This window comes from Pteronotus mesoamericanus, unplaced genomic scaffold (genome assembly GCF_021234165.1).
Source record: "Pteronotus mesoamericanus isolate MK-2021 breed Mesoamerican mustached bat unplaced genomic scaffold, CSHL_Meso_final scaffold_85, whole genome shotgun sequence".
Taxonomy (NCBI): Eukaryota; Metazoa; Chordata; class Mammalia; order Chiroptera; family Mormoopidae; genus Pteronotus; species Pteronotus mesoamericanus.
Window position 1 is genome coordinate 79,219,156 of NW_026555329.1, and position 23,671 is coordinate 79,242,826.

Genomic DNA, 23,671 nt, shown 5'->3' on the forward strand with positions numbered 1-23,671 from the left:
GAGCACTAAAAAAATGGCTGGTTCTAGGGCTGGGACAAGGAAAATACAAGAAAAGCCGGTAGCAGAAAGTCAGGAACTGTTCAAAAGACTAAAAGAAGAGGACACGTCACAGACAAGAAGCACTTACTGAGTGAGGAAACCCCCCATGGTTAAAGCTGGAATTATTTGAACAGCAAATAAGTCACAATGGTATCAAATTAAAACTGATTTAATAAAATTAAGTATCCATGAGTCTGTGATGTAATACATGATTAAATAACTAAGTAAATGGAGAAGAGACAAATCTTCCTTACAGAGAACTCCAACAACATAGGGTACGTGGACACCCCCTGACCTGGCAGGTAGCACTCTACTCCCTGCCCGATGAGGTCAGACTAGACTCAGTGAGCCATTTCCAAAGCGGAGTCTGGAAAGGGGACAGTAAACAATGTCACAGTGGAGAAACCCAAAGGACCCCACTGTGGTCGAGTGATCATGGTTAAAGCGTCAGTGGTAAGTACTGTTACTGTCATGTGCCACCGATAAACCTCATAACCCACAACCTCAGTCTAATCGCACTAAAGCCACCAGCTCAACCCAAACTGAAGGGCATTTCTACAAAACATCTGACCAATACTGCTCAAAATTATCAAGGTCGAAACAAGGAGAGACACAAACTGTCATAGATAGGAAGAGACTAGGGAAACAATGAAATGCAATATGGAGTCTTGGACTGGATCCTGGAACAGAAAAGAAAAAAACTGGTAAAACCCAAATGAAATCTCTAGTTTAGTTAACAGTAACACACTAATATTGATTGCTTAATTTTGATAAATGGACCACGATTACAGAAACTAAAATTATTCAAAAATAAAGTTTTTTTAAAAAGTTACACAACAACCATTACATAAAGACATCCATTTTTTAAGTGACCACTTTTTAAAATAATAAACAGAACAGAAATATATTTGAAAAAGTTAAAATGCTTTACAGGAATGTTAAATAGAAGGAAAAAAATGTACAGATAATTAGAATGCTTTAAAAATATAAGGTTAGAAATGCCCCATCCGGGAGACAACAGCAAGCATGTAACACAAGAAAGAGCATCAGGATGTAGCACTGAGTAGAGAGAGGGGTTAATATACATTCAGTCATTCAATCAATATGACTGAATATCTAGCACATGGTAGGCACTATTACAGAAACTGCAGACTTAGCAATATACAACCACCAAAATCTGTGACCTCACAGAACTTAAAATCTGCCTAAAAGGAAACACTCAAAATAAAAAATGTTTTGTATGTAAGATGGTGTTGAGTGCTAGGGAAAGACAGGGAAACAGGGCAAGGCAAATATGGGAAGGCTGGCCAACAGGAAACTGCGCTGAAGCACAAAGCGCCTAATCCGCGCTGCAACTGTCAGTGGGAGGATGGATGCAGAGATCCCGCTAACATGCACTTTGCTCCCATCAACCAGCAACAATTTGTTAACAGCAAACCCAGAGGTAAAGTACATAATAACATATTTTCTAGTAAACATTCCAAAAATAATTGGATTAATTATCTATCTGATGCAGACTTCAATTAACTCCACAAGGCTCCAGTGATCAATGCGGCTTTACAGAATATTCAACTGCCATTAAAACTCACATTCAGGGATTGCTAGGTGTCACTGTTCAGGCTAACTATTGAGTTGGCCAAAAAGTATATGGTTTTTTTCCACAAAATAAAAGACACACTTCATTTTCACCAATAACTATATTGATTTGGATATTTGGAGTATGCCGGCTGTCTCCCACCATGGGCTTCTAGTGGATAGAGGCCACGGGTGCTGCTAAACACCTTCTAATGAATAAGACAGCCCACAGCAAAGAATTATTTGGCCCAAATGTGAATAGTGCCAAGAAATTTCACAAACCACTTCTGACATGTGCAGTCAGTCACAGCACCTTCTCCATACATGGCACAAATTTTTTTTCAGCTCCGTTTCTACCTTTCTTGAAGTAATAAAGCATAATACACTGAAAATGTTGCTTATTTTCTTCCATCTTCAGTATTAAAATGGCTGCACAAAAATTCACCGATTTTGATCATTTTTTTTAAATTTGTTTCAAGATTTTATTTATTTTTAGACAGAGGGAAGGGAGGAAGACAGGGAGAGAAACATCAATGTGTGGTTGCCTCTCATGCACCCCCACACTGCAGACCTGGCCAGCAACCCAGGTGTGTGCCCTGACTGGGAATCGAACCAGTAGCCCTTTGGTTCACAGGCTGGCACTCAATCCCGAGCCACATCAACCAGGGCAGATAATTTTTTTTTTTTAATGCGTATGGTATGACAGTTGTCACAATGCAATCTAACAAAACTGTTTCGCATGAAGTTAAAGACAACTAAGCAATACTAGAGCTTTCATACAGGAAAAACTAAACACACTTTTTGGCCAACCCAATACTACTAGGTCTGATTATCCTGAAAAGATAAAGACTAAAAGTTAACACTGTTTTATAAAACATATTTATGGTAATAGCCATTCTCTATGTTAGAATTATTAAACCAAATTAAAGTAATATAATAAAACTGGTCCTGAGGCTGCCATGCAATTCCATTATAAGCTCTAATGTCAACTATTCAGTTTTCACAAAATAGCATCATTAAATATGTGTTGTTGATTTGATAGTGTTTAATTTGTAACACTGCTTTGGTTTATACCTTTTTATAAGTAGTTTGTACATTTTTAGGGAACATATTTAAAATATAGTCTTAGTCAACCCTGAAGTTCCATTCAACACTCAAGTTTGAAAAACACATATTATAAAATACCAAAGTACTGGAGTAATTCAGGAATAAAGTGATAAGGGCTCTGGCTGGGTTGATGTCAGAGGGAATAAAGAAAAAGGATGGCAAGGATAACCTAAAATTAAAACACAAGATGGCCCTGGCCAGGTTGCTCAGTTGGTTGGGGCCTCATCTAGATGCACCAAGGTTGTGGGTTCGATCCTGCTCAGGGCACATGCTAGAATCAATCAATGAATTCATGAATGAGTGGAACGACAGAGAGATGGTTCTCTCTCTCTTTCTCTCTGCCCCCCACCCCCACACCTTCCTCTAAAATTAAAAAAAAAAAAATTAAGTCAGATGTACTCATACGAGACAAAAAAATTTTTTTTTTATGACAAAAGATTTGAAACTAATAATCCAAATTGAGACATTACTAACATGCAGTTACCAGCATTGACAAACAAAACAGGTAGAGAGTTCGAACACCATACACTATTCTTGAGCATTTTGGTCTCCGGACCCCTTTAGTTTACAGGAGCTCCACCTATCGATACTTGGCATAATAGAAACTGAAAAATTCTTGAAACATTAACTCATTTCAAAATAATGCAAGCCAATTACATGTAAATATAAGTAACAGATTTTTAAAAATTATTTTCCTTTAAAAAAAAAAGCAGCGAATGGCATTGTTCTACATTTTTGACAATTTCTTCAATATCCGTCTTAGTAGAAGACAGCTGTATTCTTCTATCTGCTTCGGCATTCAATCTGCTCCAATATGTTGTTTTGGTTAAAGAGTATGAAGAAACTATTCTCAAACAGATATTTAGCAAGAAACTGGAAGAATATTTGACAGCCTTTTGAGGTAATTGTGGATTTACCTCAAGCTTTGATATTACACCAACACTGTTCTATGAAAAAGTGGCTAGTTGACCTGGCAATTGAATCTCATAGGTCCTTTTCCAAGACAACCACTACTTTTCTATAAACAATGGTAGTTTCTTAAAAGATCAGCGGCCACAGGGAATCTGAAACTGTATCAATAAACTTTTCCTACTCTGCTACATTCAAGTTCACTGGCCCAGTCACTTTAAGTGAATCTTTAACTCACACATGATGCTACATCATCATCGCTCCTCCTCTGAAAAACACTGGTCCCCTGAATCATGCAGATTTTCCAGAAGCAGATATATTTCAAGACATTGTATTTATTAAACCCACTGATCTCATCATTAAGTCTTTAAGTATTTATTGGGAAACTGTCCAGCTCACAGTGACAGATACAAGTTTTCCAAAAATTCTAATTTTTGCTTGAAAGCTTAAATGTTATCATCGGCAAGACAAAGGTCACTTGTTTCCCTTGAAGTGACAGGCTCACTTTGTTGAAAAATGTTTTGCCAAATACCCAAGCCTGAATAATCATAGTTCGTCTGCCCATTCTGTTTAAGTACAAATGGTGTTCACCATGGAAAAAGCCCCTAGTGTAGCTTGACACTCAATTGCTTAAGTGCTTTTGCTAGAGTATCGTCATACTTTGGGATATGCAGTAGAAGCACCTTACGTACATTCCCATCTTGTTGCACAGAATGTTAAAAATGTGTGCACTCAGAATTGTGTTAATAAAATTAATATTTTTTATCACTTTATCAAGGACACCCTCCAGTAAAAATGTCTTTTTTCTACTCCAAGTGCTAAGGTGCCAACTGGTTTTACACACCATTCCTTTCTTATTTGTGCATATGTCAGCACAGTAAAAAAAAAAAAAAAAAAAAGGTAAGGCAAATACATCTTAGTATTATTACAAAAACAGTTCTAACATCACAGGTCCCTGTGGTCCACAGACCACACGCTAAGTCCAGCTGCCATAAGTTTACCCAGAACCATATGAATCAAGAATCATAATACTCTGCACTTTTCCAGTTACCTAACAGAGAGCCTAGAACAGGCAATATAGTAAAATTATATATTTCTAAGACATAAGAATGAAAGCCTAGAAACCACCAATCTTGCAACTAAAAAATAAAAAAGCAAACAAAAGTCTACGTGAAGAATATTTAACGAGGGATACTTCGCTATAACTGTCAAGCTACAGAATCCAAATGATAGGTGGCCATACACCTGTGCCAAATTAAGAGACTCATGTCTGGCAAAACTTCTTTTAAGCACACCGCTTGCTCCCTCCGTCCGTCCTACCCTTCGCCACTGACTGTCGGATCTCGCCCACAGTCCCAGCCACTCCCCTGACGCTGCCCAAAACCAGCACGCCCTACCCAAAGGCTCACCCTACCCCCATGAAAGAAAGATAATCTGAGATCCTGTTCCAGGGACCTTTTGCTTTCGAGAATGCCTGTTTTTATTTAAAAAGAAGGAAAAGGACAAAAATGCACAAGCTTGCAACCGCTGGACCCAACATTCCACCCAAATGACTTGCAGAATGCTAGCAGAAGTTCTGAAACTTCAGTCTGAAGGACTTGAAAAGCCAGGAACAGAGATATTATCAACCAGTCAGTAAGAATTTATGGAGCACTCAGAAAATGCTAAATGCTCTGAGGTACACAACTGTGTAAGATACGACAGGCAACTTAAGTGCCTAAACTTTAGTGGGTCACTTGTACATGCAACTACAGAGGAGAAAGTATCATGAGCAGCATTTGTTTTCACGGAGCCTTTAGGAAACAGATGTGGCAGTGACTAGTAACAAGGGAAAAAAATAGAGATATATTTGTAGCCCTGGTGTAAGTAGTGCTAAAAAGCACAATAGTGTTAAAAGGCACAGGAAAATTAAAAAATTTGGCAATCTTAGCTGAATGATAGAAAATATTAACTTGACTGTTACAGCAACAGTACATAGATTGCAGTAATGTATTTTCCACAAAAGTAAGATCTCTTTCCTCCTCCAGGAGAAGAGTAAACTAAACTCACAAGTTCACCAGAGTCTACTGACCAGTACTCCCGTGTTTATTTCAAAGTTATATCAGTTTCACAAAAACAAGTTCAAGAAAAGAAATGGCCATATAAGTTTACACCAACTGGAGAAGTGACTGATCACAAATGTTTTAAAGTATCTGCTTGAAGAATATATAAAACAGGTTAACTAAACTGACATCTAGAGGTTAAAGTTTTCTTTGAAAACAATGCTTATCTATTTGATAAGCTAAATCGCTTCATTTTGTTAGGAATGTACTCAGTTTACTGAGACACTGTTGGAAGAGAAATGTTGAACCAGAAGAAACTAAAACTATGACACACAATTCATTATAATTCAAGGATGAACCATAAGATACATATTATTTCCTTAGCACTCCAACTGATACAAGCAAACAGAATGAAAAGGTAGTTAAGTCCAACGCCAGATATTCTTCCTTCCAGGAAGTCTATTTTAAATCTTAAACCTCAAGTAAGCCAACACCTAACACAAATTTAACAACACACATTGAACAAAATTTTAGGAGGATCTCAATTTAGGTAAAAACAAGGAATCTGCCCAATTAGTGCATGTATGTGAGCATGAGCTGGCGGTAGGAATCTGCTGCTGTTCCTACAACCTGTTCTGCGCGTCTTTCACTGTATTTAGCAACACAGAGCAATTCTAGTGCTAAAACATAAGCATTTTTTATACATCATTGGCCCCAAGCACAAACCAACAACTCCGTTCCACTCAACAGTGATCTGTTCTCATACAGATAGAGGCAGCAGGTAAGCAGACGTGAGCAGAGCAGGAAAGACAGGCCAGGTACAGAATGTCACCAGGGCATAAAGTCCCAGGTGCCTAGCAATGGGCAAAACTAGAAAAAACAACCAATACCGGCCAGGACTTGCCCCCAGGGTGACCCTTCTTCCCCTAGGGTAGCTTCTCCCCTAGGCTGTCATTAATCATGAGGTTTAGATCCCCATCGAGGATGAACAAGGGGACGGAGAACAGCCTCATACAACTCCCATGCGAGGACAGGAGTCCAACACGGACAACAGAGACTCTGACAGGGCAGCCTCGGGAAGCGGTCAGCCCCGACCAGCTCTAAGGAGGCCTTGCCAACGCCCCAGGGTAGCTCTACCATCGCTGCTAACTTCTGGTGCTGCAACTCAGATCGTCTTTGTTGTCTTTCTGGGTAGGTAGCCTTCTAAAGCATGCCTGCGTCTTCCTTCTTCAAGCATATGTCCTTCTTTCCTTTTTTCTAAAGTCTTAAGGGTCCCTGTGAGACTTATACCAGACAGCGGGCTGCAGCAGCTCATCCTGGGCTTACCCCTGAAGCTGTCTCTGCGGACTCTTCCTTTGCTTCCATAACTTTCTTCCTGAGTGCACACCACTGAGCCTGGCGCACTCCTGCCTCTTGGTGCTCTCAGTCTCCTTTCTCCGGACCTACAACCAGGGAAGCCATGAACAGCGACTCTTCCCGTTAACTGTTTTGAGTCTGAACAAAATCCTTTGCCAGATAAAGAGCCTGAATTCATTACGCTCCGAATATCGGGCATTTCCTCCCGCCGGCTCAAATTCCGGGTATTCTTGGGTGACTAAGAACCTGTGGCAGCATCGGAGGGTGTCCTTCACCAGGAGCAGCAGCCCCGCAGGGAATTCCAACACAACTGTCATCAGATAACTGACTTGTCTAGGGACATGCACAGAAAGGCTGGGTGCCTAGTGTGGGCCTTCACGGCTGTGTTAGACAGCCAGGAAGAGAAACTGGGACCTGTAAGAGGGCTGAAGCTACTCGGGAGGTGACAGCCCCATGGAGCTCGGCCCACACTTCGGCCCACTATACAACATCCCTAGACATTTGTTTAGACTCTACAGACCTCAAAATAAGACGCCACGCCTCCAAGGCCAAACACTCGAGCCCACTCCCTGGCTCCATCCCTCTTTCCACGTCTTTACCTATCCTTCTTTCCCAAACCTCCCAGACTGTAGACCTTTGGGCTCAAGATACATACTCACTACTTTCTCTTTGTGCACCTCCAGGTTTCCTCCGACAACAAGCGCTCTTGGATCCTCCCTGTCTTTTCTGTTGCCGGGGTCCTACTGTAGCTGCCTCACCTCTTGGCACTGCCAGCCCTCATGGCACCCCCCAAGGTCCACACCTTTACTACCTAGTCTCCTGGGACCAACACCGGCCAAAAGCCTGCTTGACACTCAATACCATAGCAAACACTAACATGACTCTTGCTTACAAGCCCTACTCCTGGTCACTGCTCTGTGCCTACACCTCACAACCTTCAGGACCCCTCCCTTGTTGGCTTCTTCAGCACTTCATCCATTTCCTATGGGTTCCTCTCCTTGGACCAACTGGTCTTTCACCAATTCCCCTATATAACCAGTCCCCGCTTTGGCATAGGGGCAAATTTTCCCTACACCCTCTCATATCCAGGGATGCCAGCCACTGACGGCCTCCCTAGAGTAGGCCAACAGGATGCGCCGCCAGGGCCCAGGGTGCTGCCTCTGCCTGGCCAGCCCAGCTAACGTACATAGGTCAGCAGGGATCTTCTCTGATCCTTTCCAGGTCCTCCGTCTTTTAAAACACCTCTTCTGCATACTCCCTTAAGACCCCTGAGACTGAGAAAGGGGCCACCCTCAACTCCTTCTCCATTCCTCTAATCATCTTTTCATTATTAAGTTCCCTGAGAGCCTTAGGGACAGCTGGACAGGGACCCTATCTTTCCTCCTAAGGGTGACTGCCCTCTCCCTGCAGAGAGGGTGCCGGGAACATGAAAGGCAGGGTGACGAGCCACTAGCTCCACTACTTAAGAGCAGGGTTGCCAGACAAGTTTTTTACCTGAGGCAACAGAACTGCTAGGCACCCCTTGTATGAGCAGACAGAAAGGGGAGAGGGGTCTCCCGTAGGCCAGTTGGGCTGGGGAGCGTAAGTGAGAAACACCCCACTTGAGGTATGGGTCATCGGTGTGGAGTTAAGGTCACCTGCTGGAGCATTGTTAAGTGAAGTGTCAAGAGTCCCTACCTACCACTTGTGACGGCTGGTAAGGCTGCCCTCAGAGCACGGGTTAAGTACTCTACACCCTGCGTAGCTCACAGGTGCCAGGGTACAGGGTACCCACCCTGCTATAATTCAAGGTGGCCCAAAACAGCTCAGAGACTTGCAGGGACACCTCTAACTCTTGGCTTATTACATCTGTCTCTGTAGATGGGAAACCAGTGCATCATACCTCAAGAGACCCTTTGGGGTGCATACTTACCAAATGGGAGAAATGTGACCCTGAAGAAAAAGAGGCTACTCTTTTTTGGCCACATGGCCTGGCCCCAGTATAAACTGGGGGACAGAAAGGTCTGACTGGTTAATAGCACCATTAATTTTAACACCATCTTACAGCTAAACCTATTCTGCCATTCCCAAAGGACCTAGATGGAGGTTGCACATATCCAAGCCTTCATGGCCCTCAGGGATGACCCCACGCTGTGTACTACTTGTAAACTAGACCCTTCTGTAATTGCTATACTTTACTCACAGCCCCTATACTTCCCTGGTTGTAACCCCCTTACCTCCCCAGGGAGACACTTCTGCTCCTTGCCTCCCTTGGCCCTGGAAGAGGGACTCACCAGTCAGGCTCCAGTCCAACATCACTGCTAACAGTACTAGAGAAAGATGGGCTGGTTATGGACTGCAAAGGGGCACATTTATGATGTGGCATCTTCCCAGGAACTTTGCATGGGTAATTCTGCTGACATATGACTGATGCCTTGTACGCTGACCTTATATTCAAACCCCCGAATAAGATGCAATTCTCTATTCTGATAAGAGAATCAAAAATGGATTCACACTACCAATCGCAGAACCCTCAGAATTTCCAGGCATCCTACAGCCCATTACCTGGTAGGCCCCGTGCTTGAACCCCACGGATGCCATGGGGAGGTAAGCCTGCTTGCAAGTGCCGCTCCTTTAACCTGTGGACACCTCGCTGAGCCCCCTCAGAACTTCTCTGGTTCACCTCGGCCCTGAAGTTCACTTTTTTTGCTAAGAATAGCAGTCATTTCGAGACAAGATGGAAATAAAAGAGGCGGGGCAGTTATGAGCTATACGCCTTTCATGATTGTCCTTTATCGAGGGTCTAACACAAAAATACTGCTGAGGTACTAGAAAACTTCAAACTCTTCAACTATTATTTACAATCAACGATATTTTTAATATGTTTTACCAAATATATTGTCTAATGAATTATTTTAGCCCTATAAAATGACTTGTCACAAATAAGCCCTGAGGGAATACATTTTTGAGTCTCCAAATACCTATAGAAATGCTGTAGAGAATTCACCAGCCACAGGGAAAGCTGCCCCCTGCAATTTCCAGACAAACAATAAGGTGTTTAAGCAGGGAAAAAAAGATTTCTGTCCCAGCTCTCCATGTGGGAAAGGAGGAAAGAAAGGCCAACATGAGTACCTAACACTTAGGATTTCCTGACTTGGGGCCTAGAAAAGGCATGACATTATGATAGTCTAGATTTACAAGCTGGTATTTTCACTAGTAGAGAACGACTCTTTCTAGAGGGTAAAGAGAGCTCCTCACCCTTTATTTGAATAGTCCTAAGAGGTGAAGACTGAGGCACCCAATAAATAGTATAAAGGAATTTTCTTTTCTAGAAAATATGTATGAGATTAACTAGCTGTTTAGTTACATGCTGTTGTTAGTAGACAAGTGACACCAGACAAACGGGTTTTAAAAAAAGAACTATTTTATTTCTCTATGTACAAGAGTAAATTCTATAGGAAAAAAGTATGAACTTGCCAATCTAGATTTGTGTAAAGAAAAACTACTGTTTCCATTTATATTACATACAATATGTCTGAACAGTATTTCACTTCTGACACTTCTGGTCACCAAATGCGTGAGTTTATCCCACTCCAAACAATTCTGGGACACCAGCTGGGTCTCCTACACTTTTATTCCATTCTGACACTATTTACCTGGAGACAGTGTGGGATCGCACAGGTTAAGGGCTCAGTCCCACAAGACTGCCTGGACCCCCTCCCCTCATACACATATTTCAGGTGCCAATCCTACCTGCAGGTCGTCTGTCACCTGTGCTCCTCTCTGTCAGGCTATAAATCAGAGGTTCCCATTACCCCCCTGACTGGGTTCTGTTAATTTGCTAAAGCAGCTCACAGAACTCAGGAAAAGTTCCCTTACTAAATTATCAGTTAAATACAAAAGGACGTAACTCAGATCAGCCAGATTTAAGACCTGCGTAAGGGTAGGGCAAGGAGCCTCCAGACCCTCTAAGCTCACCACTCTCCCAGCACGCACACGAGTTCACCAGCCACACACGCACTCGCTTCACCGACCGGAAGCTGTCCAGGCCCCACCCATTTGGGTTTTTATGGAGGCTTCGCTGCACAGGCATGGCTGATTAAGTCACTGGGTGATTGAGCTCAACCTCCAGCCCCTCGCCCCTCCCCAGAGGTAAGGGAAAGGGGCCTGAAAGGTCCAACCCTCTAAACAGTTTGGTTCCTGACAACCAGCCCCATCCTTAAGCTCCAGAAGTCATCTATAATGTAACTGGGTGTGGTTGAGAAGGGGTTGTTATGAATATCAAAAGACACCTTTATCGCTGGATCTTATCACTTTGGAAATTCCAAGGATTATAAAAGCTTTCAGCCAGAAATAGGATGAAGCTCAAATATATATTTATTATAAAATATAATATCCCAATCTGATTGTTTACAAAGCTGGTTTAGTCATATTTATCACAGTCCTAAAAATCTTTAAGGTGCTATTATGCCTATAATGTGGAAACAAAAGAGAAAAAATAGGCTTATAATCAGCATTAGATGTTTTTTTATTGGTCAATTAAATATCAGCTAGGGAGACTCACAATTACCTGTGACAGCAATGTGAACTCAAGACCAATATTTCTCAAACTCTCCAGGGAAAGAGTTCTAAGTGGGTAACAAACCAAGCATCTCACATTCCAGTGTCTGAGCTAAAAAGGACCCAAGGTAGCAAAAGCCTATTCCCCGAGAGGCCTTGGTCCTACAGGCCATGTGAAGCTGGGCATTTACTGACCCTCACCGCGCTCCTATTTCTTTATCTGCAAAATGGAGATATCCTCTTTGAACACGGGGAAAATGAAATCCACAAAACTACTTGCCAGTGATATACAACTACCTTAATCACAGAGCCTCGCCTAGAGACTATGTGCTCTGCACAGTATCCAGCTGCTAGTGGAAAGTCACCCTTTAAAAATGTCTTTGTAGTGTAACTTAAGCTCTGTATTTCGGGCAGACAAATGTTCTCCAGGGGCACTACTACTTCCGGGGCACAGTGGAACAACTCATCGCTTCCTTTCTCCAGGCCTGTTGAAGCAACAGTTCTGCCATTTAAAAGTCCTGACATGGGTATTTCCCAAACTTTTCTGAGCCACGAATAATTTGCCTGACAACATATCTCATAGCACCCACTAGGGTTTTCCTGATTTTGCAAATTCTGCTTCCGCTACTAAGTAATTTGACTATGAAAACATTTTAGACCAAAATTTTTATAAGTAAGTATACTCACATTGCAGCTTTTGCACCTAATGGTAGGTCAGTATACATAGTGTTACCAAATTATAAGGTTCAGCCTCACCGGGTGGCTAAGCTGGTTGGAGTGTTGTCCTGTACACCAAAAAGATCACGGGACTGATCCCCAATTAGGGCACATACCTAGGCTGTGGGTCTGACCCCCAGTCGGGGTACGTACAGGAGGTAACTGATTGATGTTTGTCTCTCACATTACTGTTTCTCTCTCTGTCCCCCTTCCTCTCTCTCTAAAATCAATAAACATATCCTCAGGTGAGGATTTTAAAAAATTATAAAGTTCATCTTAATAGAATCTTTTTTAACATTCAAAGAACAGTTAATACTTTAGTCATTTAGCAAAAAAAAAATGGTATTTGTTTTTAAATAATTAGAATGCATGATTTACAACATATTTCAAAAGCAAAATGTTTGGCTTTGAGCGGCACAAAACAGGTTCTCAATAAAGAGCAGAAAGTTCTATAACTTGTAGGCACATAGTAGGTAGTCACTTACCTACAAATACAGTGACATTTCACTATAGGCTATGGCATCAAAAACATATGAAAGCTGCTTACTGATTGGTATTTTTTACTGTTTAAAGAAAATAAAACAATTTTCTTAAATGTTTGCGTTTTGCTTACAAAGCACTTCAGATGGTCTTCAGTATCAAAAACCAAGGCACTAAAATTGATAGCCGAGAATGTTTGTCCTTCTGACGCTTCTTGAAAACTTACTAGCGACATCTTGATAATGCTATGTATGAATTTAGCTTATATGAAAGCAACTGAGGGATAAAGATCATCCTTTGATAAGTTTGAAGACCCACTATTTTCTGCTTGTTTTCCAGAATCAGAGTTCGAGCTCTTTGGCTTTAATCATTAAAGATATAAATTAAAATTCTAGAATAGTATCTGACAGCAGGTAGCAAAGTTCACTGTGGATGATACACAGTAGAGCCTTGCAAAATTCAATTGATAAAATCTCAAAAGGTCTGCTTTAGGGGTGGTGGCGCTATTTCCACCATCATTTATTGCGTTGCTGCTGAAGAAGAGGTCTCCCAAGTTTTGAAGGCTCTGGTCCTAAATCAACCTCACAAAAACTGTCTTTTTTTCCTAGGTGCAAAAACCCATTCCTAACCTCTATGACATAGATGAGTAAAATAGAGCTTAAAATGAAGGAGAGGGAGAGTGAAAAACCCAAGAGATGTGTTGTATTTCTTTCTAAGCAGGAGACAAATTATATCTGTTTGGTTGAGGACAAGGGTGCAGGGGGGTGCTTTGAGCCAAACAGGCTAAACAGCATCTTGAAACACTAAAATGGCAGGGAAGATACTTCAGAAAGGGGACAGAGCACAGACAAGCCATGTGGAACTTCCTAGAGACCAGCAAAAAGGTCGAGTTCAGCAGGGGGAAGGTATAAGAAAACTGCCAGAGATATGACTAGTTAAGAGCACGTGGACTGCTCTCTAGACTGCCTGGAAGGGCAGCCTCAAAAGCCTATCTGAATGCACAGCCACGGGAAGACTGACCTGGGCAAGAACACGGTCCATCACGTGGAGTGGTGCATGGCGCCAACAGACGCCTAAAGGCTTGCACTTTTTTCCCCTTTTATGAAACAAAGAGAAGGGTCACCTATTACTTGTATAATGAAAAAAATAAAAATAAAAATTATTATGGAGGTCAGGGCATGTGCCTGGGTTGCAGGCCAGGTCCCCAGTGGGGGCGCGAGAGAGGCAACCACACATTGATTTTTCTCTCCCTCTCTTTCTCCCTCCCTTCCCCTCTCTCTAAAAATAATTTAATATGGAGGTAAATTAGGTAATGAGCAGAGAACTGATATTTTGTAGAAATAAAATAGTATGCAGAAATCGAGTATATATACTCTGAAAAGTCATCTGTTCTATATAATAAAAATGTTACTTAATTGTCAAAATTGGTAGACCAAGCTCGGCAATTTCATCATCACACTAGATTCTATAATCAAGGTTATTTTACTTTAAATATGCTCATTTATCCTTTGAAGAAAAAAATTAAGAAAAACTTTACTCACTAATAAATGAAAAGCTCTGAATTACCCAAAACTGAAAATGTAAGAAAAATTACCAAATATTATTTTCAAAACTAATTAGCTTAATTTAAAAAATTCCTCATGCCACACACCTAATACCACCTATACAAATAATACCATTTTTATTTCCATGGTTCTGCAAACACAACATTTTGTTATACTACGAACTATATGACTTGTGGATTAAGAACAAATTTGCTTTCACATAATTTAACTGAATTGTAACAATTATGCTTCCAGTATTAACATTATTTAACTTGATCTGTATATTATCAAAAATACACAAAATCGATGCAGAAAATTAAAGAGCAAACATTTGCAATAAATCTGATGGATAATGTATACCCAGAATATATACAGACCTCTTACAACTCAATGAGATAAATCCAAATTTTAAAATGAGCAAAAAGCCTGATCAAAAAGTGTATGCAAATAGCCAATAAGCACCTTCGAAGACGTTCAACAGCCCCTAGCCAGGCGGCTTGGTTGGTTTGAGCATCACACCCCCTCCCCATTCACCGAGACTACAGGTTCAACCTCCAGGCAGGGCTCATACAAGAATCAACGAATGAATACATAAATAAGCGTAACAACAAATCTATGTCTGTCTATCTGTCTCTCTCTAAAATCAATAAATAAGATGTTCAACATCATTTGATCACCTGGTACATACAAACTGAAATCACAATGAGAAACTCAGCACTCATTAGAGGCCAAAATTTAAAAGACAGGCAATACCAAGTTCCAGTGAGGGCATGGAGTCACTAAGTCCTGTTACAGCTACAACTGAAATTGTTACTCCCCAAACAAAATGGCACAATCACTTGGGAAAAGCTTGGCAGTTCTTATGAAGTTAAATCATTACCACATGACCCGGGAGACCAACTACACAGTGTTTCCTCAAGAGAAATTAAAAGATGTTCCACAAAAGACATAAAATGATCATAGCAGCTTTAGTAATAAAAGCCCGAAACTGGAAACAGCCCAGGTGTCCATCAACAGGTAACTGAATAAAAACAGTATACTCACACAATAGGATACTACTCAGAAGTTTTGTTTAAAAACTACTAACACAAGTAACAGCATAAATCTCAAAAACATGCTGGATGAAAGAGGAGAATCATAGAAGAGAATATACTGTATAACTCCATTTATATGAAATTCCTGAACAGGAAAAACCTGATGGGTATTTGAGAGGGAAGGATTATGAAGGCGCATAAAAGAAGTTTCAGATTATAGCAATGTCCTATCCTGACTGAGGTGATGGTTACACAGGTGTATACATTTGTCAAAACTCTTCAAACTGAACCCTTCAATTGTGTATTTTATTGTACAGGGCCCAGCAAAAGCAAGGCCTGCTTGAGTGTGGTTGGTTGGTAGGGTAATAACAATATGGGCGTAATAATTAATAGTTTTAATTTGAACATTTCACCTAAAATGTCACATGGTGTGCTTGAGTGTGATATTGTTATGTTACAGAACTACATGCGTTTAATTTTGTAATTAAAATGGGGGCGTTATTTGTGCCGGACCTGTGTACATATAAGTTACACTTCAATAAAGCTGATCTAACTAAAAAATGGATACCTTTCTAGAAAACAACTTGACATCTATTAAAACTTGAAATGTGCATACTCAGTAGAACATTGTCACACAAATGCTCAGATATGTGTTCACTTTTCTTTCGAGAACACCACATCCATCTCAGAGGGGTGGACACTGTGACACATTCATCAAAACTGAAACACTCCATATTCTGCTTACAACACAGCCTGATAGCTTTGAGCAGGGAACAGCAAATTTTTTCTGCAAAGGGCCACATCAACAGTACTTTAGGCTTGCTTGGCAGGCCGCATGCAGTCTCCTGGTATATTCTTTTTGGGGAGCTTTGCTGTTGTTTTATAACTCTTTGAGAAATACTAAAATCACAGGCAGTTTGTGGACCTTATCAAAAAGGAAAAAAAAATAAAAACACGCTGAAATCAGGGCTTTGAAACCAAAGAGCCCAAATTCAAATCCATAGTCTACTACTAACTAGTTGTTACCCAATCTCTCCATCTCCTGTTATTACAATATCTATATAAAATAAATGAAAGCACTTAAAACAATGTCAAGCACATAGCCAGCCCTAACAAAATGTCAGCTATTTTCTAATGAAATAGAGCTCTCTGTATTGACCTTTAAAAAGGGTTGTTTTAAAACTAAATAACTTGATCCAATCTTTATAAAATATATGTGTAAATACATATTTATATGACTACACTGGAAAGTTTTGGGAAAATATACACCAAACTGTTAAGGGTAAAGATTGGGACTATAGGAATCAAGAAAGCTTTCACTTTATAAATGCCTAAACTGAACACATAAAACTTGTATTTAACCAAGAGATGTTTCTTAATAAACAAATAGATAAAGCGTATGTAACACCACTTTCTTGACTTACAGGCCCTAAGCACATATTTAAACTTGAGGAGTGCTTAGTTCTGTTAATGAGAATACACATCAACTCATAAAAACAATACTGTTTTAACTAAACAATAACTAAATCATTTGTCAATAACTAAAAACCATTTATCAAACACTTTATCCCAGGTATCGTGCTAAAGGTTTCACATGTAGTAATTCATTTAATCCTCTCAACAACCATATGGAATGAATACTGTCTGTCATTATGATTAATTTACGGACAGGGAAACTTAGACATCAAGGACAACTTACCTAGGCTGCAACCTGGCAGCTCAGGAACTGGAACTCAAGCAAAGCCAACTCCAAAGACCACGCTCTTAAAACACTGTCCTCCCACCCTGGCTGGTGTGGCTCAGCTGGTTGGAGTGTCATCCTGTAAACCGAAAGGTCGTGGGTTCGATTCCCAGGCAAGGTACATACATGCCTACATTTCAGGTTTGATACCAGTTCAGGGCACCTACTATTCAGAGTGCTATGAGAGGCAACTTACTGATGTTTCTCTCCCTCTCTCCCTCTCTCCCTCCCTCCCTTCCCCTTTCTCTAAAAAAATCAATAAGCATGTCCCTCGGTGAAGATACTAAAAAAAGAGAGAAAATGCCATCCTCCCCCAAACCCTGAGTGCACACCATTACAGCTCTGGCTAAGAAAGATATCTACAAACATCTTTTGCACCAGTTTGCATCTCCCAAAACACTACAGTTATATACTCTTACATAAAACTTTCTGATTAACTCAAATAAACCAACATGACTTTACTAGTAGATAACATGGAGTAGGTAATATGGAGTTAAACAGAATTTAAGTATGGATCCTGAGTGCAAATTCCTAGCTGAATAATCCTGGGCAAGTTCTTAACCCCTCAGGACAGCAATTTTCTTACCTGTATAAGTTTTCAGAGTGAGTTGTTAAAGTTTTTGTATTGTAAAATATACATAACATTTACCATTTTAACCATTTTTAAGTCTACAATTCAGTATCATAGAACACATTCCAAATGTCATTCAACCATCACCAGCCGTGTGAACTTTTCCTGATCCCGAACAGAAACTCTGTACCCTAATGAACACTAACTTCCCATTCCCCCTTCCCTTAACCCCTGGTAACCTCCATTCTACTGTCTCTATAAATTGGCCTATTCTACAGGGTTTTTTTTCCTTTTGTGCCTGGCTTATTTCACTTACAATGTTTCAAGGTTCATCCTTGTTAAAGCATGTATCAGAATTTCCTTTTTTAATGGCTAAATTATATTCCATTGTATGTGTCTATCACTCATCTGTTGATGGATACAGGGTAGTTTTTACAAGAATAAAAATAAAGCATCTGATGTGAATGTTACCACAATAAAAATCAAACAAATGCATAAGGCATCTGGCAAATATAGGCACTGTAGTATCTTCTTTTTACTTCATTTTTGTCTTATTTTTTGCACCAAGTAGTGGAGGAGTGGCAAAACTTGGGAACAGAGCAACCAGTTCAGAAATGTATTGGCTATGCTTTTTGAGAGATTATTGGATTTGCTAATCTACATTTATCATACCATTTTAAAGAAATGATGAGCATCTCAATAAATGATCCATATTTACACTGGCTGGAACTATTTCCTTCCGTTTCAGCTTCAAAACCTACCTCAAATTAATCACTCCAATAAAGAACTCATCCACTGTAACTAGACACCTTGTAATTAAAAGATTTACTATTCTTGACCACTTTCCCCTCCTTATATTTTTGTATAAGGATCATCAGTATCATCAAATTAAGTGGAAACTATATGCTAGGTACCCAGATGACTCAAGCTTTTCTCTAGCTGCCCCAAATATCAAACGTGAATACCAATAGCTGCACCTAAAAAATATCCAATTTTCAATCACATATCAATGGAATTATGAGAAACCTTGGAACTTGTTCATCTTGACATTTGTTTTTCTTTGTAATAACTGCCTCTCCAAGAGGGAGAAAACACACCTTCTCAAGTTCCTCGCGACACAAATATTAATATTTACTGTTTCTTTTCAGTTACTTTGTCAAATTATTTCTCCATTTTTTTCATTCATTTGACTATTAAGCCCCTATTCTCTAGCAACTACCAGATATACAGAAAAAAATAGGACAGAGCCTCTGTCTTAAGGCACTGAAGAGTAGAGTGAAGCTGGCTGCATAAACAAGTGATTACAATCCAATTTGATACATGCTATAATAAAAGTATGAACAAAGCCCTGTGGAATACAAGTGTGCCTGAGAATTCAGAGAAGGCCTCTAGAATGTAAAGGTATCATCTGACCCTGAACCCTTCTCTGAATTGAATGAGCTGTTGTTCCTCTCCACTCATGCTCTCATCCAAACTAGAGATTTCAACTGACCATACAGAACGCTTTATAATTCAAAGAAAACGTTTTCACCATTTGTACTGACACAGACTTCAAGGCAAATCCATAAATCATTTCTAATTGACCCTGGATTGCATTAGCTCCTCAGAGAATTTTTCCTTGTTCTTGGTTTTTAAGAAGCAGATCAACTTTCTCAATCACTGTTTATTTAGGCCAATACAAAAATCAATTCACATTCCTGGGGAAATTTCCCTAAAATTTTTAAGTGGTCAACACAAAGATAATGACATGTATGCATGCAAAGGCAAAGCTGGTATAATATAGCATTAGAACTTTTTTTTTTTTTTTTTGCCTAACTACACTAAATCACAAGTGGGCTTTTTTTAAATCATGGCTAGTTTAACTGCCTAAATACATTCTCAATTCAATCAGAAAAAAATTTAAAACCAATTTCTAAACTAATTCCCCGAAAAGACTTTAAAAAAATATCTCGTGGCAAGTACAAAGATAGTAATTATCAAATACTGAATACACAAGAAGGGAAAATTTTTAATTTCTTAGCTTAAAACAGCCAAATTTCTTCTGAAATCTGCATATCTAGCTCATCTCATTACAATGGACAAGCTTATTCGCAGGACTTTTTAAAACATATTTACCGGCAAGTAATCTAAATGCAAACATTATTTAACAATCTCAGCACTGAGGGCAACACCTGTAATGTCTGTTCAATTGTGTCCAACTCTATAAATATACGGAATACTTTCACACTGCATTTCTTTGTCTCCATTTTTATGAAATCATAAGATATTAGGTGTACATTAAGTCTTCATCATACAGAACAATGCAAATCAGAAGAGTGCCTATGTGGTTCTAAATTCCTTTTCTTTGAACATATTCATTTTCAACAAAAAATTAGAATTTAAAATGCATTTTCCTAAGGGTTTCTGGAACTTTAAATATTACATTCCCTAATACACCTCCAAAATGAGAACAGCATCCTATTTATTCCTAATTTTAGAGACTATGAAAAGGAAATAAAACATATCTTAAATACTTTCGTTTTCTTGTAAATAAAATTATCAATAAACTAGTCATTTGTTCCACATTTTATTCCTACATATGAAGTAGTTGCTTATGCTCACGAAGAGAACTGGAAAATAAACTCCAAAATCCTTGGAAATATAGGTTACATTCAACTGCATCAGCTTTAGTGTTTACTAAAGATTTTTAAATTGTTTTACAAAATTAAACTCGTGACCTTTGAAACCTAGAAAGTAAACCTTGTAGTAAAATATCTTTAAACACCAATGACAGATTTTTATGTCCAAACGAATTTAAATTTTACAGATCCTGTGTGGTAAACAAAGGAAGTTTAGTTTAACTGTGGACAGCACACATTCTATTTCTTAGGCAACAAACATTTCTGCATCCAGTCTTTCCTGACTCACCAAGGCTATTGTTCATGGAAAACAAGACTAATTAATAAAATAAATAAATAACTGCTAACCATACCATCTAAACACACACTTGTCATAAGCATTTTGCTCTGATCAACTATTTCTACCATCCATCTCATCCTCATTCAGCCCCCAAGGATTGGGGGGAATACTCGCCGACTAAATGACAGTTGATTTCGTTAGCACCTGTCGCCATTCTCAGTATCAAGTTGGCCAAAACAGCTAGTAATTTTTTTTTTTAATTATGATTCCTCAGAAAGTGGTAACTCACTAAGCGTGAGTTCACCAAGTTTTCCCAAAATACCGTGCTTCTCGATTCCTCCCGTTTTCGAAAAGTGACCCCGTGGCACAGACTTGACGGTGGTTGGAGGGGGTGCACCATGACGCGGGAAGTAGACGGGAAGCCCCCGAAATGAACAAAACCAAGAAGGGGGGAGAGCAGCTCGACCCTCCTCTCAAACTTAACAGAAAGCCCGACAGGAAAGCGAAGGCAGTCCGGCGCGGCCACCGGGTTTTCAGGCTGCTCTGGGGGAAATGTCACAGGTGCGGCCACTCGGAGTCCAGTCCCCGCACGCCGTCCGGGCCGCTGCGGCCCCGCCGCCCCGCGCGCCCGAGGGGAGGGGGCGTGGGGCCGAGCCCGCCCACCCCCGCCCGCACGCCCCTCTCCCGCCTGCTGTCAGGCCCATGTCACTGCCCCTTTCTCGCGCCGAGCTCCCCTGAGACACAGTCCGTCCTTTGTCTGAGTGCTCACTCGGCAGCGAGGTCCCACCAACTTGTGTGTGTCCCGTCCCACCCGGCGCTCCACACAAAGGAGACTTGGGCTCCGGCGGCCAGCCCGCCCCGGACACCCCAGCGCCCCGGCCCGGCCCCGCGCCTCCGGAGGGGCGGGCACGCGAGAAGACCCCTCCGCACGCCCCCCACGGCGGCGCCCGCTCCTGCCCCCCTCTCGGGTCTCCGGAGTCCGGCACTGCCCGCCCGCGGGGTGGCGCGGGCCAGCCCTTACGGCCCCCTTTCGAGGGGTGTCCCCTCACCCCGCCAGCAAAAGCGGCGCCCGGAGAGAGCCTGGTGAGGGCGATACCCGGACAGGCAAAGCGGCGGCGGGAACGTCCCGGTGCAGCCGCCGCCTCGCGCCCGGCTCCGGAGCCATGCCGGCCGGCGGGCCGCCCAACAGCGGCGCGTTACCTGAGCCCCAGCCCGCGCCGCTCCCGCGCGCCGCTCCCGCGCGCTGCCGCCGCCGCTGCCGCCACCACTGCCGCCGCCGCCGCCGCCGCCGCCGGGGCTCCACCGCCTTCTGCGTCCCAGTGGGTGTCGGACGCTCCCGGACCGAGCGCCAAACCCGGCAGCCCAATCGCCATCGCTTTTATTTGGCCCCCCCGTCCAACCAAGCGCCGCCCCGATTGGCGGGACGCGAGCGGGCTCCCGTCCAATCACAGGGCCCGCCGGGCGCCGAGGCGCCGAGCCAGCCCCACGCAGAGGCGCCCGCGGGACTCGGCCGGGCTAGGCTGGTGGTGCGCGTGCGCGTGCGCGCGTGTGGGAGTCGAGGGACGCGGCTGCCTGGACGCAGAGTGGAAGCGGCGCGCCGGCTCTTTGTTCTTTCGCTGAAGGCTCGGCGCCTCTTAAGAAGGGCACAAGAAGCCCGTGGAGCCCTAAATGCGGTCCACGGGCGGGAGGCCGGCGGGGAGGGGTGGCGGGAACTGGTCGGAGGGCGGGACGGCGCGCTCGCGGCGCTTGGCGGGAACCGCCGCCTCGGAGTTCCCGGGCCGGAGGGGCGGGGCGGGGCCGAACGCCAAGTTTGAACCAGTTCAAAACTCTAGTGTGGTAACGGTTTCAACCGCCGCGCTCTTTTCCCCGCGCGCGGAGCCGAGGCCCGGGCTGGCTGGAGGGAGGCGCCGGACACGACGGCCGGCGGGACGCGCTCTGGGGTCCTCGGCTTGTCTCTGGCGAGGAGCCGCGACCCTCCCGCGCTCCGGCGGGCCCCATGCGCCCCTACAGGAGCCGAGCGCCCTCCCCAGTACTTCTGTCGGCTGCTGCCTCTGCGGCCGGTCCCCTGATACCCCCGGCCCGCTGGTCGAGCCCGCAGTGCCCATCGCCTTAGAAACCTGGGCGAGGGCGACGTTGCAGTTCAGATTCCTCAGTCAAAGCGCCTTGTTGAGATCCTTCCAGTGTTTGTAATTCCAAGCACGTGTCCACGTTAGAAATCATTTATCCAAAATAAGTGTGGTTCTCTAGCCTCATGGTAACGCCCCTGGAAAGTGTCAGGATGATTCCAACAGTTTTCAATTACTTAGAAGTGATAGTGGGGTAAACCTGTCTCAACCCGGAGGAATTAAGACTGTTCGTTTAGAATGCATTCTCTGCTTAATCTGGCAATGAAGTTAAGGTTATTCCGACTTTCTTTAATAGGATGCAGCTACAGGGCAAAATAACCACTCACCCACGGAAACTAGGATCCCACATTGAGAGTTCAGGCTGGGGAAAGCATGGTCAACGATGAACTGTTGGGTCAAAAGCCCACAGAAACTGTTTTTTTTATATTTTTAATTACATTTTCAAATGACTAAGTTTTTAATACGCTACAATTCATTTGATGTAGCCCATAATTTTCCCACCTGTCCTAAATCGCCGTTCCATTCCACACAAGTATCACGAACAAATTCAACACCAGGAATGTATGTGGAGGAAAACCAAAAGGTAGACTAAAAACAATCATGTACCCAAATAAGAGCACAATTATGAATAAATGGTAATAATGCAAAAGTAGATTATGCATCTGAGATGTGACTATAAAATAATGTAACATCACCAATACATTCATATTCCACAGTAAAAGATTTCCACCTATACCAGTAGTTAACAATTTTTAACCAGCAATTTAAACCTCAGAAGCCAACTGCTTATCCCTAAGTTGCTTCTCAAATTGCTGATTTTATCTGTTCTTTATATTAAATATTAAAACATGGTCATCTTTTAAAAGTCAAAGAAATTAGCAGGAATTATCAGAAAGCAATTATAAACAAATCCAGCAGAGTGTGAAACACCATGAATTGCCAAAGCATTTAGAATCAAGGAATGATGTTGGTTCAAGATGTTCCCAAAAGAAT

The 23,671-nt window shown here is 42.1% G+C and overlaps 1 protein-coding gene across 1 annotated transcript in view; it reads right to left on the minus strand.

The window, feature by feature from the left end:
- The window catches only part of EZH2 (enhancer of zeste 2 polycomb repressive complex 2 subunit), a 65,840-nt gene extending 44,054 nt beyond the window's left edge, over positions 1-21,786 (minus strand). The window contains exon 1 of the mRNA XM_054564471.1: positions 21,753-21,786. The gene's annotated coding sequence lies outside the window, so the exon portion shown is untranslated. The remainder of the gene's footprint in view (positions 1-21,752) is intronic.
- Positions 21,787-23,671: the final 1,885 nt, after the last annotated feature.